Below are 16,923 nucleotides of genomic sequence, written 5' to 3'. Positions count from 1 at the left end.
CACCCCCTGACCCCGGGCGTCATTAACAGTACCACTCAGACCCCGAGTACCAAGAGGGCCCAGACGGGTCTGAACCTGAGAAAGAGAAAGGAGCGTGTGGAGCACACCGTTAATCGTAAACGGTAAAAGAGGAGATGTAAATAGTTACCCGACCGGGTATAAGGACTGTTGTGGGACTGTTTCCACTAAGAGTGTGGTCCCCGTTGGGACAGAAAGAGAACTGTTTCCCTTATCCCCTACCTGGCTGGGGACTGAGAACAGCCACCCCCTTTTCCCTCTAACTGGCTGGGGACTGAGAACAGCCACCCCTACCTGGCCGAGGACTGAGAGCGGCCATATCCTGTAAATAATTATGTGTTTCTAGTAATGTATAGGAGTCCTTGGTGGATTTACCGTGAATCCTTTGTACAGTTAGTGGAGCGTAACCCAGGATGGACTAAAAGACTGTTAAGGACTCGGGGCAGGACAGACCCCTACCTGGTTACGTCTCCCTGTTTTAGGAAAATGGACACCTGGTTGCAGAATAAACTGTGACCTGTTATAAAGAGACTTCTTCGTGGATCTGCTGCTAGAAATGTTTTATATGAAAAATTTATATGCTAGAATGTGTTACTATGAAAAAGAGTTCCAGAACAGTACATATGCACTTATACCGTTTAAGAGAGAGCCGTTCCCATAAAGAGAAACTGAATGTTGATACCTGTTATACTTGTTGTTTATGAAAAATTTGCATGTTCTAATGTATACCCTGTCTTTTGCTCAGTTCCAGCCCGCGGACGTGCTGGGTTTTGCCAGGGGGGAATGTAGCACCCCGAGGGTTCGGTTGCTACAGAGGTATTGCATCTCACCCAGATGTGCGATATCTCACTTCCAGGTAAGGATGGAGTGTGGCTCAGGACCCTAACACCCACATGCACTACACCACATTTCCGGGGGACAGCTCGACGGTGCTCCCATTAGTTATGCAGGCACGAGTGAGCATGTCCCTGGCTGGAGTGGGGGGAGGGAACACCTAGAGAAGGGAACCCGGTAGTGTGTGCGTGGGGGAAGTAGATCCTGGGTGCACTCTGTACAGGAGTATAAAGGGAGGCACCATCTTGGAAAGGGAGTTGAGAGAGGAGAAGACAGGGAGCAGAGCTGCTTTATGGGCTCTGCTCCACAGGCAGGCCCTGTCAGGAGGCCTGAGCCTGGAGGAGGGAAGAAGGAGGAAGAGGAGCAGACTGGGCTCCAGGAAGGACAGAGGGGACCCTAGGGGTGTGGACTGGCTGGTAGCCACCACACGCCCGCCGCTACCTGAGTAGGGGGGTCAGGTCAAGAAGATGGGAACCGGATCCCAAATTAGTGGAGGAGAGAAACTACCCTCAACTAAGAACCGGAGGCTGCGACATTACATGTGGAGCAGCCCCTCACCACACCCGCTAGGAAGGCACCACATAGGACCTGGGAAACGCAGGCCAACGTTTGCCCACCAAGAAGGTCCGAGGCAGCTGGACATAAGCGTGGTCACTAGTGGGGTTGAAGACCAGAGACAGGGGACATAAAGGGGGTCCTGCAAAGCACTCCAGAAAGACCTGGGAGTTAACCGAGCCCCTCACCTGGTGAGCACAGCGCGACACAGGCGGCCACCTCTGCAGCAGTGGCCTGGAGCAGTAACCGAGTAACCGTGAGTAAAGACCCTGAACTGCACCAACAAGACTCCGAGTTGTCTTTGTTGCGCTCGTGTACCACCATCACCCCCATCATCTATCCCTGCTGCCCTGAGGCCATACCCCTCCCGTTGGGGGTTATACCACCACGCTGCACATCCTCATACACCTGGCCTCAGTGGACTGTTCTGCAGCGGCGGCTTCAAAGCCGCACTCAACGGGTGGCGTAGTCGATCAAGTTAACATCTACTGCCATAGACCGCCACTTAGTCTGACTCCCTGGGCACGGACCGGATCACCGCCACGAGACTACAACCCTAAAGAGATCCGGCTCCGGGTAAGCTCCCGCGTGCGCAACGCAGCGCGACACAGGCCCAGGGGCGCGTCACACGGAGGGGATGAGAGATGCACGGGGGGTGGATGAGAGATGCACGGAGGGGGATGAGAGATGCACGGAGGGGGATGAGAGATGCACGGGGGTGAGCTGCACATGGGGGGGTGAGAGATGCACATGGGGGGGTTATGTTTACATAACTTTGTTGCCTTAGGAAGGGCGGGGGGGGCCCCCAAAAATTTCTTGCACAGGGGCCCACTACAGTCTGTGTCCGCCCCTGGGATGAAGTAAATGCAGCTGAACAGCAGCTGTCAGGACAGCTGCCCTGTCCTGCTGCAGGGCGTGATGGGGCCTCAGTGATGCGGCTCCTGGCATAGCACATTATGTGGGGCTCCTGGCATAGCTCCTGGCGGGGACCTGGTCTACACTATATGATAAGTATGCACTAAACTCCAAATCCCTCCATTACCCCGCCCCCATATGACCAAAGCCCCGCCCACCCCACCCCCTCCTTGCTGGGCCATGGAAAAATGATCTTGCTTCAAGCCGGTCCCTGGTGCAAAAAAGGTTGGGGACCACTGCTCTAGATTATAGTGTTCTGCACATAACAGAAAGTAACAGCAGTGGGACTATGAGTAGGCTGTATGAGAGGGGACTATAGGGAAAGTGGGAGGACAATGAGGAGCAGGCTGTATGAGAGGGGACTATGGGGAAAGTGGGAGGACAATGAGGAGCAGGCTGTATGAGAGGGGACTATAGGGAAAGTGGGAGGACAATGAGGAGCAGGCTGTATGAGAGGGGACTATGGGGAAAGTGGGAGGACAATGAGGAGCAGGCTGTATGAGAGGGGACTATGGGGAAAGTGGAGGGACTATGAGGAGCAGGCTGTATGAGAGGGGACTATGGGGAAAGTGGAGGGACTATGAGGAGCAGGCTGTATGAGGGGGCTATGGGGAAAGTGGTGAGACTATGAGGAGCAGGCTGTATGAGGGGGCTATGAGGAACAGGCTGTATGAGAGGGGACTATGGGGAAAGTGGGGCGACTATGGGGAGCAGGCTGTATGAGAGGACTCTGGGGAACGTGAGGGGACTATGAGGAGCAGGCTGTATGAGAGGGGACTCTGTGGAAAGTGAGGGGACTATGAGGAGCAGGCTGTATGAGAGGGGACTATGGGGAAAGTGGGGGGACTATGAGGAGCAGGCTGTATGAGAGGGGACTATGTGGAAAGTGGGGGGACCATAAAGAGCAGGCTGTATTAGAGGGGACTCTGGGGAAAGTGAGGAGACTATAAGGAGCAGGCTGTATGAGAGGGCACTCTGGGGAAAGTGGGGGGACTATGATGAGCAGGCTGTATGAGCGAGGACTATGGGGAAAGTGGGAGGACTATGAGGAGCAGGCTTTATGAGAGGGGACTATGGGGAAAGTGAGGGGACTATGAGGAGCAGGCTGTAAGAGAGGGGACTATGTGGAAAGTGGGGGGACCATAAAGAGCAGGCTGTATAACAGGGGACTATGGGGAAAGTGCGGGACTATGAGCACCAAGCTGTATGAGAGGGAGCTGTGGGGCGATTATGGGGAGCAGGCTGTATGAAAGGACTCTGGGGAAAGTGAGGAGACTATGAGGAGCAGGCTGTATGAGCGAGGACTATGGGGAAAGTGGGAGGACTATGAGGAGCAGGCTGTATGAGAGGGGGCTATAGGGAAAGTGGGGGGGACTATGAGGAAGTGGGGGACCATGAGGAGCAGGCTGTATGAGAGGGGACTATGGGGAAAGTGAGGGGACTATGAGGAGCAGGCTGTATGGAGGGGACTATGGGGAAAGTGGTGGGACTATGAAGAGCAGGCTGTATGTGAGAGGACTATGGGGAAAGTGGGGGGATTATGAGGAACATGCAGTATGAGCGAGGACTATGGGGAAAGTGGGGGGAGTATGAGGAGCAGGCTGTATGAGAGAGGGCTATAGGGAAAGTGGGGGGGGGACTATGAGGAAAGTGGGGGACCATGAGCAGCAGACTGTATGAGAGGGGACTATGGGGAAAGTGAGGGGACTATGCAGAGCAGACTGTATGAGAGGGGACTATGGGGAAAGTGGTGGGACTATGAAGAGCAGGCTGTATGAGAGAGGACTATGGGGAAAGTGGGGTACTATGAGGAACATGCAGTATGAGAGAGGACTATGGGGAAAGTGGGGAGACTATGAGGAGCAGGTTGTATGAGAGAGGGCTATAGGGAAAGTGGGGGGGCTATAGGGAAAGTGGGGGACCATGAGGAGCAGGCTGTATGAGAGAGGACTCTGGGTAAAGTGGGGGGACTATGAGGAGCAGGCTGTATGAGAGAGGGCTATAGGGAAAGGGTGGGAGTATGGGGAAAGTGGGGGACCATGAGGAGCAGGCTGTATGAGAGGGGACTATGGGGAAAGTGAGGGGACTATGAGGAGCAGGCTGTATGAGAGGAGACTATGGGGAAAGTGGTGGGACTATGAAGAGCAGGCTGTATGAGAGAGGACTATGGGGAAAGTGGGGGGACTATGAGGAGCAGGCTGTATGAGCGAGGACTATGGGGAAAGTGGGAGGACTATGAGGAGCAGGCTGTATGAGAGGGGACTCTGGGGAAAGTGGGGGGACTATGAAGAGCAGGCTGTATGAGAGGGGACTATGGGGAAAGTGGGGGACTAAGGGCACCAAGCTGTATGAGAGGGAGCTATGGGGACAGTGGGGTGGGGGCTCTGAGGAGCAGGCTGTATGAGAGGGGACTCTGGGGAAAATGTGGGGACCATGAGGAGCAGGCTGTTTGAGAGGGGACTATGGGGAAAGTGGGGGGGGCTATGAGGAGCAGGCAGAATGAGCGAGGACTATGGGGAAAGTGGGAGGACTATAAGGAGCAGGCTGTATGAGAGGGGACTCTGGTGAAAGTGGGGGGACTATGAAGAGCAGGCTGTATGAGAGAGGACTATGGGGAAAGTGGGGGGACTATGAGGAACATTCAGTATGAGTGAGGACTATGGGGAAAGTGGGGGGACTATGAGGAGCAGGCTGTATGAGAGAGGACTATGGGGAAAGTGGGAGGACTATGAGGAGCAGGCTGTTTGAGAGGGGACTATGGGGAAAGTGGTGGGACTATGAAGAGCAGGCTGTATGAGAGAGGACTATGGGGAAAGTGGGGTACTATGAGGAACATGCAGTATGAGAGAGGACTATGGGGAAAGTGGGGAGACTATGAGGAGCAGGTTGTATGAGAGAGGGCTATAGGGAAAGTGGGGGGGCTATAGGGAAAGTGGGGGACCATGAGGAGCAGGCTGTATGAGAGAGGACTCTGGGTAAAGTGGGGGGACTATGAGGAGCAGGCTGTATGAGAGAGGGCTATAGGGAAAGGGTGGGAGTATGGGGAAAGTGGGGGACCATGAGGAGCAGGCTGTATGAGAGGGGACTATGGGGAAAGTGAGGGGACTATGAGGAGCAGGCTGTATGAGAGGGGACTATGGGGAAAGTGGTGGGACTATGAAGAGCAGGCTGTATGAGAGAGGACTATGGGGAAAGTGGGGGGACTATGAGGAGCAGGCTGTATGAGCGAGGACTATGGGGAAAGTGGGAGGACTATGAGGAGCAGGCTGTATGAGAGGGGACTCTGGGGAAAGTGGGGGGACTATGAAGAGCAGGCTGTATGAGAGGGGACTATGGGGAAAGTGGGGGACTAAGGGCACCAAGCTGTATGAGAGGGAGCTATGGGGACAGTGAGGTGGGGGCTCTGAGGAGCAGGCTGTATGAGAGGGGACTCTGGGGAAAATGTGGGGACCATGAGGAGCAGGCTGTTTGAGAGGGGACTATGGGGAAAGTGGGGGGGGCTATGAGGAGCAGGCAGAATGAGCGAGGACTATGGGGAAAGTGGGAGGACTATAAGGAGCAGGCTGTATGAGAGGGGACTCTGGTGAAAGTGGGGGGACTATGAAGAGCAGGCTGTATGAGAGAGGACTATGGGGAAAGTGGGGGGACTATGAGGAACATTCAGTATGAGTGAGGACTATGGGGAAAGTGGGGGGACTATGAGGAGCAGGCTGTATGAGAGAGGACTATGGGGAAAGTGGGAGGACTATGAGGAGCAGGCTGTTTGAGAGGGGACTATGGGGAAAGTGAGGGGACTATGAGGAGCAGGCTGTATGAGACGGGACTATGGAGAAAGTGGTGGGACTATGAAGAGGAGGCTGTATGAGAGAGGACTATGGGGATAGTGGGGGGACCATAAAGAGCAGGTTGTATGAGAGGGGCCTTTGGAGAAAGTGGGGGACTATAAGCACTAAGCTGTATGAGAGGGAGCTCTGGGGACAGTGGGGGGGGCTATGAGGAGCAGGCTGTATGAGAGGGGACTATGGGGAAAGTGGGGGACTCTAAGCAGCAGCAGACTGTATGAGAGGGAAATAAGGGGAAAGTGGGGGGACTATGAGGAGCAGGCTGTATGAGAGAGGACTCTAGGTAACGTGGGGGGACTATGAGGAGCAGGCTGTATGAGAGGACTCTGGAAAAAGTAGGGGGACTATGAGGAGCAGGCTGTATGAGAGGGGACTATGGGGAAAGTGGGGGGACAATGTGGAGCAGGCTGTATGAGAGAGGACTATGAGGAAAGTGGAAGGACTATGAGGAACATGCAGTATAAGCGAGGACTATGGGGAAAGTGGTGGGACTATGAGGAGGAGGCTGTATGAGAGAGGACTTTAAGGAAAGTGGGGGGGGAGTATGGGGAAAGTGGGGGACCATGAGGAGCAGGCTGTATGAGAGGGGACTATGGGGAAAGTGAGGGGACTATGAGGAGCAGTTTGTATGAGACGGGACTATGGGGAAAGTGGTGGGACTATGAAGAGAAGGTTGTATGAGAGAGGACTATGGGGATAGTGGCGGGACCATAAAGAGCAGGCTGTATGAGAGGGGACTATGTGGAAAGTGGGGGGACCATAAAGAGCAAGCTGTTTGAGAGGGGCCTATGGAGAAAGTGGGGGACTATAAGCACCAAGCTGTATGAGAGGGAGCTATGGGGACAGTGGGGGGGGCTATGAGGAGCAGGCTGTATGAGAGGGGACTATGGGGAAAGTGGGGGACTATAAGCAGCAGCAGACTGTATGAGAGGGAACTAAGGGGAAAGTGGGGGGACTATGAGGAGCAGGCTGTATGAGAGGGGACTCTGGGGAAAGTGGGGGGACTATGAAGAGCAGGCTGTATGAGAGGGGACTATGAGGAAAGTGGGGGACTAAGAGCACCAAGCTGTATGAGAGGGAGCTATGGGGACAGTGGGGTGGGGGCTATGAGGAGCAGGCTGTATGAGAGGGGACTCTGGGGAAAGTGTGGGGACCATGAGAAGCAGGCTGTATGAGAGGGGACTATGGGGAAAGTGGGGGGACTATGAGGAACATTCAGTATGAGTGAGGACTATGGGGAAAGTGGGGGGACTATGAGGAGCAGGCTGTATGAGAGAGGACTATGGGGAAAGTGGGAGGACTATGAGGAGCAGGCTGTTTGAGAGGGGACTATGGGGAAAGTGAGGGGACTATGAGGAGCAGGCTGTATGAGACGGGACTATGGAGAAAGTGGTGGGACTATGAAGAGGAGGCTGTATGAGAGAGGACTATGGGGATAGTGGGGGGACCATAAAGAGCAGGTTGTATGAGAGGGGCCTTTGGAGAAAGTGGGGGACTATAAGCACTAAGCTGTATGAGAGGGAGCTCTGGGGACAGTGGGGGGGGCTATGAGGAGCAGGCTGTATGAGAGGGGACTATGGGGAAAGTGGGGGACTCTAAGCAGCAGCAGACTGTATGAGAGGGAAATAAGGGGAAAGTGGGGGGACTATGAGGAGCAGGCTGTATAAGAGGGGACTCTGGGGAAAGTGGGGGGACTATGAGGTGCAGGCTGTATGAGCGAGGACTATGGGGAAAGTGGGAGGACTATGAGGAGCAGGCTGTATGAGAGGGGACTCTGGGGAAAGTGGGGGGACTATGAAGAGCAGGCTGTATGAGAGAGGACTATGGGGAAAGTGGGGGGACTATGAGGAACATTCAGTATGAGCAAGGACTATGGGGAAAGTGGGGGGACTATGAGGAGCAGGCTGTATGAGAGAGGGCTATAGGGAAAGTGGGGGAGGACTATGGGGAAAGTAGGGGACCATGAGGAGCAGTCTGTATGAGAGAGGACTCTGGGTAACGTGGGGGGACTATGAGGAGCAGGCTGTATGAGAGGAATCTGGAAAAAGTAGGGGGACTATGAGGAGCAGGCTGTATGAGAGAGGACTATTGGGAAAGTGGGGGGGACAATGTGGAGCAGGCTGTATGAGAGAGGACTATGAGGAAAGTGGGAGGACTATGAGGAACATGCAGTATAAGCGAGGACTATGGGGAAAGTGGTGGGACTATGAAGAGGAGGCTGTATGAGAGAGGACTTTAGGGAAAGCGGGGGGGGGAGTATGGGGAAAGTGGGGGACCATGAGGAGCAGGCTGTATGAGAGGGGACTATGGGGAAAGTGAGGGGACTATGAGGAGCAGGCTCTATGAGACGGGACTATGGGGAAAGTGGTGGGACTATGAAGAGGAGGTTGAATGAGAGAGGACTATGGGGATAGTGGGGGGACCATAAAGAGCAGGTTGTATGAGAGGGGACTATGTGGAAAGGGGGGGACCATAAAGAGCAAGCTGTATGAGATGGGCCTATGGAGAAAGTGGGGGACTATAAGCACCAAGCTGTATGAGAGGGAGCTCTGGGGACAGTGGGGGGGGCTATGAGGAGCAGGCTGTATGAGAGGGGACTATGGGGAAAGTGGGGGACTCTAAGCAGCAGCAGACTGTATGAGAGGGAAATAAGGGGAAAGTGGGGGGACTATGAGGAGGAGGCTGTATGAGAGGGGACTATGGGGAAAGTGGGGGACTCTAAGCAGCAGCAGACTGTATGAGAGGGAAATAAGGGGAAAGTGGGGGGATTATGAGGAGCAGGCTGTATGAGAGGGGACTCTGGGGAAAGTGGGGGGACTATGAGGTGCAGGCTGCATGAGCGAGGACTATGGGGAAAGTGGGAGGACTATGAGGAGCAGGCTGTATGAGAGGGGACTCTGGGGAAAGTGGGGGGACTATGAAGAGCAGGCTGTATGAGAGAGGACTATGGGGAAAGTGGGGGGACTATGAGGAACATTCAGTATGAGCAAGGACTATGGGGAAAGTGGGGGGACTATGAGGAGCAGGCTGTATGAGAGAGGGCTATAGGGAAAGTGGGGGGGGACTATGGGGAAAGTGGGGGACCATGAGGAGCAGGCTATATGAGAGGGGACTATGGGGAAAGTGAGGGGACTATGAGGAGCAGGCTGTATGAGAGGTGATTATGAAGAAAATGGTGGGACTATGAAGAGCAGGCTGTATGAGAGAGGACTATGGGGAAAGTGGGGGGACTGTGAGGAACATGTAGTATGAGCGAGGACTATGGGGAAAGTGGGGGGACTATGAGGAGCAGGCTGTATGAGAGAGGGCTATAGCGAAAGTGGGGGGGGACTATGGGGAAAGTGGGGGACCATGAGGAGCAGTCTGTATGAGAGAGGACTCTGGGTAACGTGGGGGGACTATGAGGAGCAGGCTGTATGAGAGGACTCTGGAAAAAGTAGGGGGACTATGAGGAGCAGGCTGTATGAGAGGGGACTATGGGGAAAGTGGGGGGACAATGTGGAGCAGGCTGTATGAGAGAGGACTATGAGGAAAGTGGAAGGACTATGAGGAACATGCAGTATAAGCGAGGACTATGGGGAAAGTGGTGGGACTATGAGGAGGAGGCTGTATGAGAGAGGACTTTAAGGAAAGTGGGGGGGGGAGTATGGGGAAAGTGGGGGACCATGAGGAGCAGGCTGTATGAGAGGGGACTATGGGGAAAGTGAGGGGACTATGAGGAGCAGTTTGTATGAGACGGGACTATGGGGAAAGTGGTGGGACTATGAAGAGAAGGTTGTATGAGAGAGGACTATGGGGATAGTGGCGGGACCATAAAGAGCAGGCTGTATGAGAGGGGACTATGTGGAAAGTGGGGGGACCATAAAGAGCAAGCTGTTTGAGAGGGGCCTATGGAGAAAGTGGGGGACTATAAGCACCAAGCTGTATGAGAGGGAGCTATGGGGACAGTGGGGGGGGCTATGAGGAGCAGGCTGTATGAGAGGGGACTATGGGGAAAGTGGGGGACTATAAGCAGCAGCAGACTGTATGAGAGGGAACTAAGGGGAAAGTGGGGGGACTATGAGGAGCAGGCTGTATGAGAGGGGACTCTGGGGAAAGTGGGGGGACTATGAAGAGCAGGCTGTATGAGAGGGGACTATGAGGAAAGTGGGGGACTAAGAGCACCAAGCTGTATGAGAGGGAGCTATGGGGACAGTGGGGTGGGGGCTATGAGGAGCAGGCTGTATGAGAGGGGACTCTGGGGAAAGTGTGGGGACCATGAGAAGCAGGCTGTATGAGAGGGGACTATGGGGAAAGTGGGGGGGCTATGAGGAGCAGGCGGAATGAGCGAGGGCTATGGGGAAAGTGGGAGGACTATAAGGAGCAGGCTGTATGAGAGGGGACTCTGGGTAAAGTGGGGGGACTATGAAGAGCAGGCTGTATGAGAGAGGACTATGCGGAAAGTGGGGGGACTATGAGGAACATTCAGTATGAGCGAGGACTATGGTTAAAGTGGGGGGATTATGAGGAGCAGGCTGTATGAGAGAGGGCTATAGGGAAAGTGGGGGTGGGACTATGGGGAAAGTGGGGGACCATGAGGAGCAGGCTGTATGAGAGGGGACTATGGGGAAAGTGAGGGGACTATGAGGAGCCGGCTGTATTAGAGGGGATTATGGGGAAAGTGGTGAGACTATGAAGAGCAGGCTGTATGAGAGAGGACTATGGGGAAAGTGGGGGGACTATGAGGAGCAGGCTATATGAGCGAGGACTATGGGGAAAGTGGGAGGACTATGAGGAGCAGGCTGTATGAGAGGGGACTCTGGGGAAAGTGGGGGGACTATGAAGAGCAGGCTGTATGAGAGGGGACTATGGGGAGAGTGGGGGACTAAGAGCACCAAGCTGTATGAGAGGGAGCTATGGGGACAGTGGGGTGGGGGCTATGAGGAGCAGGCTGTATGAGAGGGGACTCTGGGGAAAGTGTGGGGACCATGAGGAGCAGGCTGTATGAGAGGGGACTATGGGGAAAGTGGGGGGGCTATGAGGAGCAGGCAGAATGAGCGAGGACTATGGGGAAAGTGGGAGGACTATAAGGAGCAGGCTGTATGAGAGGGGACTCTGGGGAAAGTGGGGGGACTAGGAAGAGCAGGCTGTATGAGAGAGGACTATGGGGAAAGTGGGGGGACTATGAGGAACATTCAGTATGAGTGAGGACTATGGGGAAAGTGGGGGGACTATGAGGAGCAGGCTGTATGAGAGAGGACTATGGGGAAAGTGGGAGGACTATGAGGAGCAGGCTGTTTGAGAGGGGACTATGGGGAAAGTGAGGGGACTATGAGGAGCAGGCTGTATGAGACGGGACTATGGAGAAAGTGGTGGGACTATGAAGAGGAGGCTGTGTGAGAGAGGACTATGGGGATAGTGGGGGGACCATAAAGAACAGGATGCATGAGAGGGGACTATGTGGAAAGGGGGGGGACCATAAAGAGCAAGCTGTATGAGAGGGGCCTATGGAGAAAGTGGGGGACTATAAGCACCAATCTTTATGAGAGGGAGCTCTGGGGACAGTGGGGGGGGCTATGAGGAGCAGGCTGTATGAGAGGGGACTATGGGGAAAGTGGGGGACTCTAAGCAGCAGCAGACTGTATGAGAGGGAAATAAGGGGAAAGTGGAGGGACTATGAGGAGCAGGCTGTATGAGAGAGGGCTATAGGGAAAGTGGGGGTGGGACTATGGGGAAAGTGGGGGACCATGAGGAGCAGGCTGTATGAGAGGGGACTATGGGGAAAGTGAGGGGACTATGAGGAGCCGGCTGTATTAGAGGGGATTATGGGGAAAGTGGTGAGACTATGAAGAGCAGGCTGTATGAGAGAGGACTATGGGGAAAGTGGGGGGACTATGAGGAGCAGGCTATATGAGCGAGGACTATGGGGAAAGTGGGAGGACTATGAGGAGCAGGCTGTATGAGAGGGGACTCTGGGGAAAGTGGGGGGACTATGAAGAGCAGGCTGTATGAGAGGGGACTATGGGGAGAGTGGGGGACTAAGAGCACCAAGCTGTATGAGAGGGAGCTATGGGGACAGTGGGGTGGGGGCTATGAGGAGCAGGCTGTATGAGAGGGGACTCTGGGGAAAGTGTGGGGACCATGAGGAGCAGGCTGTATGAGAGGGGACTATGGGGAAAGTGGGGGGGCTATGAGGAGCAGGCAGAATGAGCGAGGACTATGGGGAAAGTGGGAGGACTATAAGGAGCAGGCTGTATGAGAGGGGACTCTGGGGAAAGTGGGGGGACTAGGAAGAGCAGGCTGTATGAGAGAGGACTATGGGGAAAGTGGGGGGACTATGAGGAACATTCAGTATGAGTGAGGACTATGGGGAAAGTGGGGGGACTATGAGGAGCAGGCTGTATGAGAGAGGACTATGGGGAAAGTGGGAGGACTATGAGGAGCAGGCTGTTTGAGAGGGGACTATGGGGAAAGTGAGGGGACTATGAGGAGCAGGCTGTATGAGACGGGACTATGGAGAAAGTGGTGGGACTATGAAGAGGAGGCTGTGTGAGAGAGGACTATGGGGATAGTGGGGGGACCATAAAGAACAGGATGCATGAGAGGGGACTATGTGGAAAGGGGGGGGACCATAAAGAGCAAGCTGTATGAGAGGGGCCTATGGAGAAAGTGGGGGACTATAAGCACCAATCTTTATGAGAGGGAGCTCTGGGGACAGTGGGGGGGGGGCTATGAGGAGCAGGCTGTATGAGAGGGGACTATGGGGAAAGTGGGGGACTCTAAGCAGCAGCAGACTGTATGAGAGGGAAATAAGGGGAAAGTGGAGGGACTATGAGGAGCAGGCTGTATGAGAGGGGACTCTGGGGAAAGTGGGGGGACTATGAGGTGCAGGCTGTATGAGCGAGGACTATGGGGAAAGTGGGGGGACTATGAGGAGCAGGCTATATGAGCGAGGACTATGGGGAAAGTGGGAGGACTATGAGGAGCAGGCTGTATGAGAGGGGACTCTGGGGAAAGTGGGGGGACTATGAAGAGCAGGCTGTATGAGAGGGGACTATGGGGAGAGTGGGGGACTAAGAGCACCAAGCTGTATGAGAGGGAGCTATGGGGACAGTGGGGTGGGGGCTATGAGGAGCAGGCTGTATGAGAGGGGACTCTGGGGAAAGTGTGGGGACCATGAGGAGCAGGCTGTATGAGAGGGGACTATGGGGAAAGTGGGGGGGCTATGAGGAGCAGGCAGAATGAGCGAGGACTATGGGGAAAGTGGGAGGACTATAAGGAGCAGGCTGTATGAGAGGGGACTCTGGGGAAAGTGGGGGGACTAGGAAGAGCAGGCTGTATGAGAGAGGACTATGGGGAAAGTGGGGGGACTATGAGGAACATTCAGTATGAGTGAGGACTATGGGGAAAGTGGGGGGACTATGAGGAGCAGGCTGTATGAGAGAGGACTATGGGGAAAGTGGGAGGACTATGAGGAGCAGGCTGTATGAGAGGGGACTCTGGGGAAAGTGGGGGGACTAGGAAGAGCAGGCTGTATGAGAGAGGACTATGGGGAAAGTGGGGGGACTATGAGGAACATTCAGTATGAGTGAGGACTATGGGGAAAGTGGGGGGACTATGAGGAGCAGGCTGTATGAGAGGGGACTATGGGGAAAGTGGGGGACTCTAAGCAGCAGCAGACTGTATGAGAGGGAAATAAGGGGAAAGTGGAGGGACTATGAGGAGCAGGCTGTATGAGAGGGGACTCTGGGGAAAGTGGGGGGACTATGAGGTGCAGGCTGTATGAGCGAGGACTATGGGGAAAGTGGGAGGACTATGAGGAGCAGGCTGTATGAGAGGGGACTCTGGGGAAAGTGGGGGGACTATGAGGAACATGCAGTATAACGAGGACTATGGGGAAAGTGGTGGGACTATGAAGAGGAGGCTGTATGAGAGAGGACTTTAGGGAAAGTGGGGGGGGGTATGGGGAAAGTGGGGGACCATGAGGAGCAGGCTGTATGAGAGGGGATTATGGGGAAAGTGAGGGGACTATGAGGAGCAGGCTGTATGAGACGGGACTATGGGGAAAGTGGTGGGACTATGAAGAGGAGGTTGTATGAGAGAGGACTATGGGAATAGTGGGGGGACCATAAAGAGCAGGCTGTATGAGAGGGGACTATGTGGAAAGTGGGGGGACCATAAAGAGCAAGCTGTATGAGAGGGGCCTATGGAGAAAGTGGGGGACTACAAGCACCAAGCTGTATGAGAGGGAGCTATGGGGACAGTGGGGGGGGGGCTATGAGGAGCAGGCTGTATGAGAGGGGACTATGGGGAAAGTGGGGGACTATAAGCAGCAGCAGACTGTATGAGAGGGAACTAAGGGGAAAGTGGGGGGACTATGAGGAGCAGGCTGTATGAGAGGGGACTATGGGGAAAGTGGGGGACTATAAGCAGCAGCAGACTGTATGAGAGGGAACTAAGGGGAAAGTGGGGGGACTATGAGGAGCAGGCTGTATGAGAGGAGACTCTGGGGAAAGTGGGGCGACTATGAAGAGCAGGCTGTATGAGAGGGGACTATGGGGAAAGTGGGGGACTAAGAGCACCAAGCTGTATGAGAGGGAGCTATGGGGACAGTGGGGTGGGGGCTATGAGGAGCAGGCTGTATGAGAGGGGACTCTGGGGAAAGTGTGGGGACCATGAGGAGCAGGCTGTATGAGAGTGGACTATGGGGAAAGTGGGGGGACTATGAGGAGCAGGCTGTATGAGAGAGGGCTATAGGGAAAGTGGGGGGACTATGGGGAAAGTGGGGGACCATGAGGAGCAGGCTGTATGAGCGAGGACTATGGGGAAAGTGGGGGGACTATGAGGAGCAGGCTGTATGAGAGAGGGCTATAGGGAAAGTGGGAGGACTATAAGGAGGAGGCTGTATGAGAGGGGACTCTGGGGAAAGTGGGGGGACCATGAGGAGCAGGCTGTATGAGAAGGTATTATGGGGGACTATAAGCAGCAGCATTCTGTATGAGAGGGAACTATGGGGAAAGTGGGGGGACTATGAGTAGCAGGTTGTATGAGGGGACTATGTGGAAAGTGGGGGGACCATAGGGAGCAGGCTGTATGAGAGGGGACTATGGGGAAAGTAGGGGGACTATGAGGAGCAGGCTGTATGAGAGGGGACTATGGGGAAAGTGGTGGGACTTTGAAGAGCAGGCTGTATGAGAGAGGACTATGGGGAAAGTGGGGGGACTATGAGGTGCAGGCTATATGAGCGAGGACTATGGGGAAAGTGGGAGGACTATGAGGAGCAGGCTGTATGAGAGGGGACTCTGGGGAAAGTGGGGGGACTATGAAGAGCAGGCTGTATGAGAGGGGACTATGGGGAAAGTGGGGGACTAAGAGCACCAAGCTGTATGAGAGGGAGCTATGGGGACAGTGGGGTGGGGGCTATGAGGAGCAGGCTGTATGAGAGGGGACTCTGGAGAAAGTGTGGGGACCATGAGGAGCAGGCTGTATGAGAGGGGACTATGGGTAAAGTGGGGGGACTATGAGGAGCAGGCTGTATGAGAGAGGGCTATAGGGAAAGTGGGGGGACTATGGGGAAAGTGGGGGACCATGAGGAGCAGGCTGTATGAGCGAGGACTATGGGGAAAGTGGGGGGACTATGAGGAGCAGGCTGTATGAGAGAGGGCTATAGGGAAAGTGGGGGGACTATGGGGAAAGTGGGGGACCATGAGGAGCAGGCTGTTTGAGAGGGGACTATGGGGAAAGTGAGGGGACCTAGAGAAGCAGGCTGTATGAGAGGGGACTATGGGGAAATGGTGGGACTATGAAGAACAGGCTGTATGAGAGAGGACTATGGGGATAGTGGGGGGACTATGAGGAGCAGGCTGTATGAGCGAGGACTATGGGGAAAGTGGGAGGACTATGAGGAGCAGGCTGTATGAGAGGAGACTCTGGGGAAAGTGGAGGGACTTTGAAGAGCAGACTGTATGAGAGAGGACTATGTGGAAAGTGGGGGGACCATAAGGAGCAGGCTGTATGAGAGGGGACTATGGGGAAAGTGGGGGGACCATAAAGAGCAGGCTGTATGAGAGGGGACTATGGGGAAAGTGGGGGACTATGAGCACCAAGCTGTATGAGAGGGAGGTAAGGGGACAGTGGGGGAGGCTATGAAGAGAAGCTGTATGAGATGGGACTCTTGGGAAAGTGGGGGGACTATGAGGAGCAGGCTGTTCGAGAGGGGACTATGGGGAAAGTGGGGGACTATAAGCAGCAGCAGGCTGTATGAGAGGGAACTATGGGGAAAGTGGAGGGACTTTGAGGAGCAGGCTGTATGAGAGAGGACTCTGGGTAAAGTGGGGGGACTATGTAGAGCAGGCTGTATGAGAGGGGACTCTGGGGAAAGTGTGGGGACCATGAGGAGCAGGCTGTATGAGAGGGGACTATGGGGAAAGTGGGGGGACTATGAGGAGCAGGCTGTATGAGAGAGGGCTATAGGGAAAGTGGGGGGACTATGGGGAAAGTGGGGGACCATGAGGAGCAGGCTGTATGAGCGAGGACTATGGGGAAAGTGGGGGGACTATGAGGAGCAGGCTGTATGAGAGAGGGCTATAGGGAAAGTGGGAGGACTATAAGGAGGAGGCTGTATGAGAGGGGACTCTGGGGAAAGTGGGGGGACCATGAGGAGCAGGCTGTATGAGAGGGGACTATGGGGGACTATAAGCAGCAGCATTCTGTATGAGAGGGAACTATGGGGAAAGTGGGGGGACTATGAGGAGCAGGCTGTATGAGAGGGGACTCTGGG

Source organism: Phyllobates terribilis, unplaced genomic scaffold, assembly GCF_046119375.1.
Source record: "Phyllobates terribilis strain yellow unplaced genomic scaffold, ASM4611937v1 Scaffold_1__5_contigs__length_1240528914, whole genome shotgun sequence".
Lineage (NCBI taxonomy): Eukaryota > Metazoa > Chordata > Amphibia > Anura > Dendrobatidae > Phyllobates > Phyllobates terribilis.
This window is presented reverse-complemented; position numbering follows the sequence as displayed.